The sequence below is a fragment of the Cygnus atratus genome, chromosome 15 (genome assembly GCF_013377495.2).
Source record: "Cygnus atratus isolate AKBS03 ecotype Queensland, Australia chromosome 15, CAtr_DNAZoo_HiC_assembly, whole genome shotgun sequence".
NCBI lineage: Eukaryota > Metazoa > Chordata > Aves > Anseriformes > Anatidae > Cygnus > Cygnus atratus.
Window position 1 is genome coordinate 10,711,978 of NC_066376.1, and position 12,356 is coordinate 10,724,333.

The 12,356-nt window shown below is 37.8% G+C and overlaps 1 long non-coding RNA gene across 5 annotated transcripts in view; it reads right to left on the reverse strand.

The window, feature by feature from the left end:
- The window catches only part of LOC118249135 (uncharacterized), an 87,652-nt gene that overhangs the window by 31,954 nt on the left and 43,342 nt on the right, over nucleotides 1-12,356 (reverse strand). For 4 of the 5 annotated variants that reach the window (XR_007708878.1, XR_004778954.2, XR_007708880.1 and 1 more), the window contains 2 exons: nucleotides 3,563-3,690; nucleotides 9-67 (listed from right to left, as the gene is read on the reverse strand). This is a non-coding gene — a long non-coding RNA (uncharacterized LOC118249135). The remainder of the gene's footprint in view (nucleotides 1-8; nucleotides 68-3,562; nucleotides 3,691-12,356) is intronic. The other variant, XR_004778956.2, reaches the window with a different exon arrangement.

Here is a 12,356-nt window from a genome sequence, read left to right on the forward strand (position 1 = left end):
CAACCTACCTATTTGGAAATCAGCTGTGGAACCACCACTCTTCTTCCATTTAAGATCTCAAAGCATGCTGTAAAAAACATTGACCATTGCTGTAAGCGAAACTGCATAGCTTGTTCTATACCTAAATGCAGGAGAAGACACACCTGTACAAGACAGAACGCTAACTTCTGTTTTATCTCTTAAGGCAGTATTAGCCTATTCTGCTGAATACCAAGCACCTCTGGGCTTCGCTGACTTCCCTCATTATCTAAGATCATTTTTCTTTACCGTTAAGTATAAGCTGTTCCATGGTTAATGTAATGGTTGCACCAGTGCATGATGCATGGCTATGGATTTAATATCTCCAAAGTCTGGAGTCATTCCAATTGGATGGATTTAGGTAATCTGTATTAAATACACACCTATTTCTGCAGAATTGACCTTCGAACAACATGCATGGATGTGTCCTGCAGGATGTTAATTAATACGGCAAGGTACCATGAGGGAGAAAGGTGCTGAATTATTTCTAAGTATTTTGAATTCAGGATATTTACTTTCTTAAGCACCATAAGTCGTATCCAGCAAAACCTGGGAACTGTTGTTTGAAGTGGTATCATTTTTAAAACCACTCCAGCAGCATAGCAGATTCAGGACATTTTTAAGGGAGTGGGAGGAGGAGAGATCCTATATGAAAGAGAAAATATTCTCACTCTCTCCAAACCTCAAGCATGAGTGAAATGAAAGAAGACAAATATTTAAATTAACTTTTTGAAATTTATAATGTATTTCGAACAGCAGACTTAAAAGCTAGCACTAAGTGATGAAGGGGGTAAGCTGACATTACCTTTTTAGATGTATAATTGCTTTTGAAAATTCAAACTTGGAGGGATCAGAAAAGAAAAACAAAGTGCATCAAGAAGATGGGTCAATTAAAAAAACACGAGAGCTTTATCAAATTAGTGATGGCAGCCACACACTGTTCCCTTTTTGTAAGCATTCCAATTTTTTAAATCAGATTAGGGTCATTCCTGATTGTTTCAAGCATAAAGATGCCTGGTATTTATTTGCTAGGTGCCTTCTTTTCTGACTGATTAGCTTTATGAAGATTAGCTGCCAGTAATTTCTGAAATGGCTAATGTAAGGTAATTAGCTCACAGCATGCTGCAGTTTGCACTGCCCAGAAGAGTTTACTAGTCTCAACTGAGAGAAGGTTTAGAAAAGATATTACAGAAAAAAAGCAGAAAGTTAGAAGAAAGACTCCAAAAAGGTTCCTCCAAAAATTGATTCAGCCTTTTTTCAAAATATACTGTATAAATAGAATATGAAGAAGATTGGGATGACCTGTTCTACACTAGAAAATACTTTAAAAGGAAGCACAAAGGGATTCCAGGAGGATTTACATAAAAATAGTTTGGCATTTCTCACAATTTTCACTCTGTGTGATAATGTTTCATCTTTTTATGATGCTCACAGAGAAAGAACAGTGATGTATCCAATAAGGAAACTGCACTTTGAGGAGATCTTACAATATGATTTATAAAAGTTTCTTCAGAAAGCAGTCACAAGAAAAAACAGCCTGGAGCCAGAAATATGCTAACAAGGGCATTCAACAGAAATTCTAATCATAAAGCATAATAAAGACAAGTGGAAGGGATTACGATTTTCCACAGAACTATGTGATATCCTAGTTCCTAGTTTCAGAATATAAGGGACAAGTAAACAGGAGCCAAAAGGAATGGCAAGACTTATCATCTGAGGCTAAATAAAGGGCAGATTTCAAAGATCAGCTCCTTTAAATGGCTCCAACCACCACTTATGATAATAGGAGCAGTGAAAATCACCTATAAATTCTTCAAGGTAGGTGACTACAGAAGAAGTTAAAAAACTGAGCACTCATCACAAAGATCAGCTAAGTATCCTCAAGCCAGTTATGGTAAACATGCTGTTAACAGTGTGATTTCCATTTTTTTTTTTTTATTATTATTTCAAACAAAACATTTTCAATAAATCTCCCAAGTGAGGTGGTGGGTTTTTTTGTCCTTAAAACTTGGATTCTTATGATGTTGTAAATGTTACGAAAACTCAAGGTACCCAAAGACTTTTAGGGTACTCATTGAATAGGAATGGTTAATACAGGTTTGCAAAGAAGTGTTTTCCATTAACTAAGTTCACCCTGTTATTCATCCAGATGATGAACGATACATGGATACAAGCAAGTGCACAAGAGGCTGTGCCAAGCGTTTTGCATTGATGTGCTTTCCAACTAGCTAGTGTTCAGCTGCAGAAAGACAGAATCTCTGACTTTAAGGGATTTATGATTACTGGCTTTAATTCAACTACAGTTAAGTAATTCCCATCTTCAGCCAGTGCATATACTTTTTCCCTAGAGCTACTACTTGCAGTCAGTGTTCAGCAAATATTTACAACTACAGCTTACAAAAGAGGTCAATTTATATACAGAAAATTAAATATATTCACTTCTGTTAAGAGGATGAAGTTTTAGCTATGGATGTCTCGTTATATCATGTTGGCGTCATCATATTCAACTAGTGTGGAAACCTGCTGATATGTTTTTAGAGAAAACTTTTTTCCACAAATTTAATCTCAATCCCTATTTTATTATGCACAAAACTTTTGGTTCTTCTTACATAAAACCCATCACACAATACATGTCAACATACAGTGACTCAGTTAACGGGTAGGTGGGAATATGTGACAGGTAAAATTTGTTAATGGAAAACTTAATGAGAGTATCAAACAAAATACCTATTAGCATTAGGAAGGACTGAAATATTTTTTAAATGATTACTAAAAAACCAAGAAACATATTTAAATGTGAGATGAAGAGTGAAAAAGAGAACACTAAAATTTACCACAGAAACATATGATGTAACTGATGTCTCATTTACAGAGGATTTACACAAGAATATGGTGGTAGCCTTAAGCTATACCCAGCTACAAGTCTTCAGGCTGCTATAAATAAGCTTTGTTAAAGCTCTTGGATTGGAAGACAAAATGAACAGAGTTTAATCTCAGGAGAAACCATGGTTAAACATTATAATTACTGAGACCAGCTATTTTAATATTGTGTTAATTTTAATGACCTTATTCATCAAAAGACTTATGAAAAGGATGACTAAACCCTAAATGGAGAGAGTTAAATGTATTCTGCTTAAACAACAAAGGATTTCAGGGATTCATGGCTCATGTTTAAAACTCAACACACAAAGTAATCTGACTCATAACTCTGCTCTGTAACGTTAGAAATCTAGGTAGATACTAAAAATTGCTAAGCAATGTTAGGGAGAGCAAAGGATTTGATTAAACTAGAGTGTAATCCTTTTAAGGAATTTCAAAGCTAGATCAGTGGCACTATATAGAGAAATTTGATTGGTTTCCCTTACTACCTCTTTTCCCTATTTCAAGTCGTAATACCACTACATTAAACTTTAATCACTTTAAATATCCACGTGCCAGATTCTTGTCAAGAATCTCATTATCTCATGTCTCAAATATTGCAATAGCTCATTCTCTAGCCTGCTTATAGCCATTCAGATCACTGCTGCAAAAACAGGTCACTTACCAGTAACTGGATGACAAGATCCATAATGGCTCAGGAATGGAAGAAATGGCATTTCTAGTTGGAGCAAGTATAACTGCACTCTTGGAAGATTAGTCTGAGGATGTCATCCCATATCTGCCTCAGCTAATCTGGGAAGAAAAAAAGAAAAAAAAAGGTGAGCTAATCCTTTATCATCCTTCAGACACAAGGAGACAGATGACAGGCAGATATACAAAAAGTTGAACATCAATTTCAGAGCTTCCTAACAAAGAAGATGATGGCAGATACTATCATCAAATGGCTGCTGAATGTCGTAGAAGAAAGGATTTAATGTTCAGATTTCTTCTTCTTCACTACAGACCAAACCACAGCATGTTGAAAGTATGATACAGGACCACATAAAGCTCAGGTCCTCATGAGGCCAGAATATCTCTAGAGAGAAACTGGTGGAAGAGAAAGCAAGGCTGAGTACCCTGGGCCAGCCTGCTGATTATGTGTTTCACCTGTGTCCTGTAGTCCCACTGATGTTTTCAGTAGACTGAAGGATGCAGAAAATATTCTGAATTAGACTTTTTACAGGTATAGATAGCAAGGCAATCATCATTCGCTCCAAAAGCGAATGCAGAGATTTTTATGTCTGCAGAGGAAATTGTGATTTTCCCAGGCAGAAAAATGTGAGCACTGTTCACAGGGATGAGCTCAGACTAAGAAAGGCATAACTTAAAATTTATAGCTTTCAGGGAAGCCACTCTCCTCTTCTGAAACTATGACTTTTAAGACAAGTGATAGAAAGTAAAAAAACCAAAATACTACCAAACAGAAAATAAAGAAGAGAGACTAAGCACCTGCAGCCTCAGTGCTGACCTGTAATACAACAGTAAGAAAAGAAACTAAAATGACGGACTGCAAGAAAACTAACTAACTAACAAACAAACATCCTTTCTCCATCTTTCCTTTAGATTTCTTTTTTATTTCCTGCACTGTTAAAGGTCATTCACAGCCTCTTACCAGTTTCATTCTGTAGTGACAGATCAAGCAGCCATGATGCTCACCTCCAAATCTCACTGACTATATTTTCAAATAAGTGTCTTTTGTTTTCTCTTAAGTTGTCTTCACACTTACCGAAATCTCTTCACAAACACCTCTAGTCATGATATTCCCTCAAACTTCTCAAAACTCTTCTTCCCCATGATACTTGGAAATAACTTGGAAACAGTTATGCTTCTTATGCCTATAATAATATACCAGCTCCTCTCTTTCAAATGCTGGGCAAAAGATTCTTTTCTAATTTATTCTGATCTTCTAGATTTCTTGTTTACAATGTAGATGTCACAGGTCTGCACATCTTCCACACAGAATGTTTGTGTTAGCATCAATGGTACTTATACTCATGGTCAAGAGAAAAATATAACTTGAAACTACATTTATCAAAGTTTCTTCAAAATAAGGAACAATTTCTTAGAAATATGGTTTCTCATATGACTGAACAGGAATTTTGACAGAAAAGTATTATAATTTTTACGGAAGAGTATCTAATATCAGGCATTACTAATTACTTTATAACCTCACAAAAGATTGGTTAAATCATATTTGGTACACTATTTCTTCTAGATATTTTATTTTTTTTAATTTATTTCAATAAAATACATTAAAATATTCTTAATTATGTTAATAATTAAAATGCTAATATTCCTATGGAAGTTTATATTCCTATGGAAACAATTCTCCTTTATAAAACTAACAACAACATTAGAAAAATCCTTATTTAATACAATCATTATTAAAAATGAATAAAATAATTCTAAATTCACGGAGGGATTTTTTTTTTTTAAACACAATGAAGCAGAAATTCTACTTTCACAATTCCAATATTAAGAAGCTATACAGTTGCCTGGACAGGGAAAAGATACAGGTAACAGATAAGCAAACTGTTTCAGGCACAGAGTAGGATAACAAGCAATGCTCACTACAGGAAAGCGATATAGCTACTTGCTTATCTATCTTCACAAAACAAATACATACACTTCAATAATTCAATGCAGCTCAGCTAATTTGTAACATTTTCACTCAAAACTTCAAAAGTCTATCAAGATGAGTGTGTGTTTGTCATGTCTCTTGAACAGCTGCTGTTCAGCACACAGCAGCAGAATAGCATTTGTGCTCAGGATTCTGCCACGTTGGAGAACATTACAAGTGCTAATAATTCTCTGTACAACCTTGTAATTCAGTTTAGGAATGGCATTTTCAGTTTAAAGATATAGAAACTGAGGTAGTGGCCCAATTCAAAAAGAGGATTAATCTGGTATCTCCAAGTTGGACAATGTCATACCAAAATTTTGGGCAGCTGCCCCCAAGGTGAAATCAAAAGCCTAGAAACAGAGACTAAAGCCACACAGAAAGAGTTCATAACCACAGATCCATAAATGCACACACTGGGAGCAGCTTGAGGCTGTCAGAAAATGACTGTACTGCAGGGACAGCTGAGTCTGACTCTTCTCCACAGGTCTGTGCTTCTAGCTCACACCTCTGGCAGGGAGTTGGTGCTTCAGTGGAAAGTTGGAAACCAGATAATTTAATGGATCTACTTCTTAAAATCCATCTAAATCCCAGTTTGGAAATCAAAGTCCTACATTAAGTCAGGTACCCCAACTCTAGTGAGTCCACAGAAATGGACAGCCAACAAACTTTGTAAGTCCTGGTGAAAATCAACTGAAGTCAGCAGCCACCTCCATTAACTCAACCAAGCTAATATCATTTCAAGACTTCTTGGCCCTCTATTCCTGTTTAACATTAAATCTTTATAATCTTTACCACAGTGTTGTTAAACAATAAATGGATTAACTTGTCTCTTTTATAATTTTGTTGCAGATATATTTTTTCTACAATGTGAATGAAAACAAAGCCACTCTCTACATGTGCTCATCCTGGTGTTTCAAACCTAACTTATAAACCACACTGCACAATCTGATTTTTAACTTTACCCAACGTGAAATGAAATGGATAGATCTTTTTTCTTGTTTGTCTTGAAGGTGCTAAGAGACACCATTACATTAAATACAAATATATATAGCTGTTTAAAAAAAGCCACAGAAATATTTCTTCGCATTCTCATAGTGCAGCAAGTTAGGATTTAATTCCCTCTATAAGCTCTATCAAGTTATATCTACAATGCCACACACAGATCCATCACTCCAGTAGCCAGATCTGCGGGAGAGCTTCTTGGCACCCTTCTGTGTTGAGTCTAACAGAAATGTACTTTGGTTAAATGTTCAGTATCTGTGTATAAATGTATCTTTCAAGTCGGGAGATAAGAGAAAACAAAAATTCCTGCAGATCAGCAAACGCTAAGGCAGCCTGATGAAAGATGCTTCTGCACTCAGAATCTGGGGGGAGTTCTTATGAAAATTAGCTGAAATGTGGAACCATAGAGATGAAAACACAAATGGAGGGCACTCTCTTTTTCCATAATTATTGCACTGGATCATGAAATTAAAGTCATCAAGCAGGAAAGATCCTGTACAGATTTCCAGAGATACTGCATGTTCTGTCTAATTGTGTCAGCCTGGAGTAGCTGATTAGCATAATTAATCTAAACTTCTGATTACCCGAAGGAAGGAGATGTTCCTGGATGCACAGGTGAGATAAAATGATTGAGACTTCAAGAGGCTAATATACAATAGCAAATAAGTAAGAGTATTTCAGAGTCTTGTTTACTTGTCTCTTGCCTTCTTAAAAAAGGACAGAGGGGAATCAGGACAGCACACTGTGATAAGCCCAGTTCTGTGCTGAGAGTACAATACTGTAAGGTATTGAAGTTTGACTAGTTAATGACAAAAAGAGCTGTGCCAGTAATTTGTAATTCAGTACAGTGACGATGTCCCAGTTGTTCTGTCAAGTCAATGACAGAGTATTTTAAAAACTCCAGATAAGGAGTTAATGGATACATTTAGAAATTGTTATTGACAGGGTCATGTGTTGGGTTATCCTCAATGATAAGTCAGGAAAGCTTCAGGAACTACATCTGAGACTCCAACTTAGTCCTTTTACTATTTTCACTGAATATCCCCAGTTGGAAGGAACCCGCAAGGATCATCAAGCACAACCCCTGGCTCCACATAGGACCACCCCAAAATCAGACCCTATGTCTGAGAGCAGTGTCCAAACATTCCTTGACCTCTGGCAGGCTTGGTGCCATGACCGCTGTCCTGAAGAGCAGTGCCACTGCCTGACAACCTCTCATTGAAGAACTTTTTACCTATCACCCAGCCTGACCCTCCCCTGTCCCAGCTCCATGCCATTCCCTCGGGTCCTGTCGCTATCCCCAGAGAGCAGAGCTCAGCGCCTGCCCCTCCACTCCCCTCGTGAGGGAGCTGCAGGCCACCATGAGGCCTCCCCTTGGCCTGCTCTGCTCTGGGATGAACAAACCAAGGGACCTCAGCTGTTCCTCATACACCTTGCCCTCCAGGCCCTTCAACAGCTTTGTTGCCCTCCTTCGGGCACTCTCTAATACTTTTAAGTCCTTCCCATATTGTGGCACCCAACCCTGCACACAGTACCTGGGGTGAGGCCTCACCAGGCAGAGCAGAGCGGGACAATCCCTTCCCCTCACCAGCTGGCAGTGCTGGGCCCAAGGCACCCTGGGGTACAGCTGGCCCTCCTGGCTGCCAGGGCACACTGCGGGTTCATATTCAAATTGCTGTTGACCAGAACCCCCCAATCCCATTCTGTGGAGCTGCGCTCCATCCTCTCATCCCACATACATACAAATATCTGCCCCATTCCAGGCACTCACTTTTGTTAAATTTCATACAGTTGGTGACTGCCCAGCCTTCTATTTTGTCAAGATCTGTCTGAAACAACTTTCTACAATCAAGGAACTCAACAGCTCCTCCTACTTTAGTGTTGTCTGCAGACTTAGTATGCTTTCAACTCTTGCATCCAGGCCATTTATAAAAAAATAAATACATAAATAGAACTGGCCCTAAAATGGAGCCCCACTAGTGACTGGCCACCAACCTGACTTAGCTCCTCTTACACACCATTGAGCCTGACCCACATCCCATTGTTCATCCATGATACTCTGTACTTTTCTAGCTGTATGCTGGACATTTTGTCCAGAAGGATACCGTGAGAGACAGTATTGAAAACTTTGCTAAAATAAAACAATTTTTAAAAATCACATCTACTGCCTTCCCTTGGTCAGCTAGGTGGGTAATCTTGTCATAAAAAGAAATTAAGTTAGTTAGGCAGGACTTTCCCTTCGTGAACCTATGCTGGCTGCAATCTCAGGAAGAAAAAAACATTTATGTATGTCACGACAACAATGCAAGATGTTTTTTAATGATTACATATAAAATATTTTCAAGAAAATGTTTTAATGAATTTCAGTCAAGTGAAAGCTGCACTACTAGAAACCCTAGAAGTGGAATATTTTGTTTGTTCTCATTGTGGGCACTGACGATGAAACCTTGGCCTATTCCTAACACTGTTCTTTATCTCTTATCTGCAGAGAATAACTATGGGATTTTCACTTGAAACACTCTAAGTCCTTTGTTCTCTGTTGACAGTGCCAGCAAACAGGATGCTCATCAACTACAAACTGGATTGAAGGTGCAATTGTGTTTCCACAGAAGCTGCCTGCAGTCATAGCTAAGAAACCCTAACTTGCCTTACTCCATTAAGTGTCCAGATCACAGAGGAAAAGATAGATTTCAGGTGCTTTCAAGTCCACTAGCTAACTTTACAAGGTCTTTATATTCATACTGCTGCAGTCCTTTTCATCACAGGGTTATTAGTCAAAGAGAGTTTTGCCTTTTTTTGCCATCTTTAAAAGCACTTTCAATTTATTGGGCATGAACTTTTATGTAATGAAAATTAGGTTTCATGCCGCTGGAATAAATAACAAAGGAAAAATTTAAATGAGACACCAGGACTGGATTTACTACTGGAGAGTACAGAAACCATTGCTCAATAGAACTAGCTGGCATAACACTTCCTGCCCTACCATGCAAAATAATCCTGTTCATATGCTTGCTGATGCCTCGTCCTGTTCCCAGGCCAGGCCACTGTCCTGTCCTGGAGACAAGGAGCAAAGACATTTAGTCAAAAACTCAAATACAAGTATTTTGTCAAGAAGCACACAACAGCTGCAGAGCCTTCAGGTGAAAGAAGATCAAATGACTGCAGTGATGTGATACTGACTGCCAGATAGCAGATGGAATGTGAGGAGCTTCCTTAAACTGAAAACCCAGCTGTTCTGAGTGGGGAGAAGGTATCAGCAGCACAGAACACATCACTGTAATAAAAAAATGATGAGACATTTCAGAAGTTTATCGAAATGTGGAAGTGTTCTCCTTAAACCTGGTTTCCTAACCTTTGCAACATCCTGAGTGAATAAACAAACAGCTTGATCTAAAATGTGGCAGAATCATAAAGAAACTTAAAAACACAATGTCCTTTATACTCTAATGTCCAGGGGCTCAATAGGCAACAGCTGTTGCATTAATACTAGATTCACCACCAGCCCTCACTATATATATGTAACTACTCAGAATGCTATTAACTTGTGTCTAAATCTTAATTCTATGGATAAGTAAATAGTACCCTTATAACAACATTCTGAGATACTCTTGTCCAGGAAAGATGCTGGTTTATTTCATGTGCACAGCTAAAGTTTCCAAAAGTGCCTCCCCTGCCTTGGGGAGTGAAAGCTTTCTGTTGCATGACTTGCAGAAGTATTCTAAGGGCTGTCTGTCCTGATGCTGGGAGGTTTCAAACACCCGTTAAACTCCTTGTATTTAGTTTATTTAGTTATTCTGTGCTGGAAGTCTCTGTTTGACTTTCTGAGTATTATGCTAAATGAAAGGGTGACAAGTGCAGGGTGGGAGAGGCTTCTCTTGTTGTGTGTTGCCATGAGGTCGTTCTGTTTTGAACAGCTCTCAACACTGCACCATTTTTCATGTTAAATGGAGCTGTGTTATTTTAGACCCTCAGAAGACCTTAAATCAGAAGACGACATTTCTCTAGGCTAATGTACTAACCTTCAAAGTATTAGCTTTCTGAAGTCAAGCACTAGCTACTTTCCTAAGGCTGAGATGTGTATGCCTTTAGGTTCATCCAGAGCTAGATGTCCAACTAATTCACTGCTGTCAGTCAAGCATGAGCTTCACACAGCCCTTGGCTTCCACTGGAAATACTCTCCTACAATTCTCAAGAAAATACAAGAGGCCAGATACTGAGTTCTCACAACTACTCCTATTAACTACAAAGGTGGCAACCTTTGGGGGCTTCCCGTTCCACAGTCCAAGAGCTGCTTTCTTGGCCCCAGCTTGTCCCACAGTGAGTTTTGGTGCAGAAGAGAGAATCAGCACTGTTTTCTAAATATATAATTACTTTTCTCAAAGCTTCTTTAAAATGAACACAACTATTTATGCCTTGTACATGCTGCTACTTTAGCTGGTCCACAAAAAGAGTTTTAGGTTGAAAATGTGATCTGCTAAGATTAGGCAGTGTCATGGTAATAGCAGAATTGTGCTGTTCATATGAATTTTACTTTAATTTCTCAGTGAACAGTTCACCTTTCTCTTTTGCTCTGCTGATTATGCACAAGGGTGTTAGAGGAAATATCACATTGCAGCTAGAAAAGCAATTCCATTTTCAAAAGCTAGAACACTTGGGCTAATTAGAGTGGCTCAGATACTTTGATCAAAGATAAATTAATGCTTTATATGATATCCTGGCTCTTAGTTAACTTCTCTCACTAAATTCCCTCAGTATTGCTTTCTAATTTCATATAGAGGGGAAAAAAAAGATGAAACTTTTTTTTTTCTAAACAGTTTGCTGTAAATTTAAGAATAGCTTGCTAAATGTTTGTTTGGCTTTATAAGAATATATTATGATTTTGTCTCATTAACATTTTGTTTTATTTATATCATGATTTATCAAACCATTGCACGGTATATAGAACAGGGTATTGAATTGGGTATTTTATGCCCCATTCATTTCTCATTGCAGTGGTGACGGTAGGGCATAGCTCTAGTGCAAGCATGATAAACAGTACTAGTAATCATTTGCAGCAGTCAATACTCACAATCCAGCTGAATTTCACATGTAATTCTATTGAATTTAGTGGTACATTTTTGTACCTACGGAAGCCTTTTTGCTGTATAAGTTTTGGGGCATCCTCAGCATTCATATGCTTTGCATTTCAACTTGGTTACACATTTTTCCAAGCCTTTTTCCCGATCTGTATTGTCCAGTCATAAAGGCCAAGGTTTACAGAAGAAATGATCTAACAACCACTGAGGAATTTCATGGTAGAAAAAAAGAATCAAATGAATTAAACTATACTCCGAAACTGCCTTGGGTTATATTTATATAGTAGCAACTTTTCTGGTGTTAAAAAAAAAAAAATAATACATGTAATTCATTATAAAGTTAGCACAAAGCTTAAGAACTGGAAGTTTGATAAACATTCCTTCTTCCCATTTGCACAGTTAACTTGCTATGAGTCTATCCGAGCACTTTGGTTCATATTTCTGCCATTCCCTGTTTCCGTCAATCAATCCTCACTAAATACTGAGAGAAACACTGTTTTAACCACAACAATATAGTAGCAACACTGTTTTCAAAATTAGAATTTGGTTTCTACTTAAAGCTGAAAAGGTTTGTATAAACACATAAAAACTAGAAGAATTCCTCATGAAAGCTTCAGACAGTAGCCCTGCTCTCTAGAGATCCCAGACTGGGCTCTTTTCCGTTATTCGCCCCCTACTGGCAGAAGACTAAGCTCCGGTATTTGTGAACAATATGTTCC